The sequence below is a fragment of the Frankliniella occidentalis genome, unplaced genomic scaffold, assembly GCF_000697945.3.
Source record: "Frankliniella occidentalis isolate FOCC.00 unplaced genomic scaffold, Focc_3.1 Scaffold4, whole genome shotgun sequence".
Taxonomy (NCBI): Eukaryota; Metazoa; Arthropoda; class Insecta; order Thysanoptera; family Thripidae; genus Frankliniella; species Frankliniella occidentalis.
Window position 1 is genome coordinate 4,493,551 of NW_026267134.1, and position 1,196 is coordinate 4,494,746.

Sequence of the window (1,196 nt, forward strand, 5' to 3'; positions counted from 1 at the left end):
GGGGGGGGAGAAAAAAAGTGTTGTTAAAACACTTTGATTTTTGCCTTGTTTTTACTTCTCTCTTCTCTTCGTGTCGGCAGGCCTCACTGCAGGCAGAACCTGTGTGCAGGCAGGCAAACACGGCGTCTGGCGAGCTGGGAACGTTAATTTGGTACCCCCGAGAAAAATTACGGCCTGCTTTGAGAGAACGACCCATAATGACCTTCCCCACCCATCCACCCCGTCCCCGCCTCGCTGGCCGGGCCCTTTCTGTCTGCCACTCGTTAATACGTTGTACGACGGATATAACCCGAATTGACTTACAATGAAAGGGTTGGGTTCGGGGCGGCGGCGTCCGGCCGGATCAAAGCCAAAGGGGTGAATGAGTTACGTGAACCCCTCGCCGGCGCCGCGCTCTGACGCGCTCTTGCCCACAGCCCAGCCTCGCCGCGCCCCGCCACCTCCCCGCTCGGTTTTACGAGCAGGTCTCCCCCGGCGCCTAATGCGTCTCAGAATGACACGTTACGGCCCTGTAACACCCGCTGTAACGCTGTAAGGGGAGGGGGGGACGTATAACGTGAGCCTCATCGAGAGGCTGTAACGGACACCGGAGAGGGGCCTAAATCCAGCGGCCGTGAGCCGAGGCGGGTCGCGGTGGGTCGCCATGGCAAGAGCCCCCCGAGTGGTGGAGGGGCCCGGCGCGGCGGGGTCCCGAGAGGAGAGCGCCTCGACTGGAGGGCCCACTTGAGACAATTACATGTTTCACGGAGTGTCACGGAGATTTTGGTCTCCTGCTCCATAGCACCGCATCGAATGCGTTGTCGTGAGACTCGGGGAGGACGGGCTGGACCTCCCTATCATCCACCCCTCTCTCCCTCGCCCTCCTGATATCTCTACCACCCCTCCCCTCCCCTGCCCGCCCACCCGGCTTGGCAGTTCCCGCTCCGCCGCCGATCTCAGCTGGGAGCCGCCTGTGGGTGGCAGGGTAGGCCTCCCGCCGCACACCGGAGCTCGGCGGCGCGGCCCGACCCCAGCGGCCGGGCGGCTCCAAACGGGTTCCTCCGCCGAGTAGACTGTGAGGTGCGCCGGACTGTGGCGGCGCTGCTGAGCGATGCTTGTGTCAGCGCCTTGGCCCCCCCGAAGTCCTCTGCCGCCGGTGCCACGCCACACCACGCCACGCCACTGCTTGCTGCGTATTTGTGCCCGTGGACCCGCCC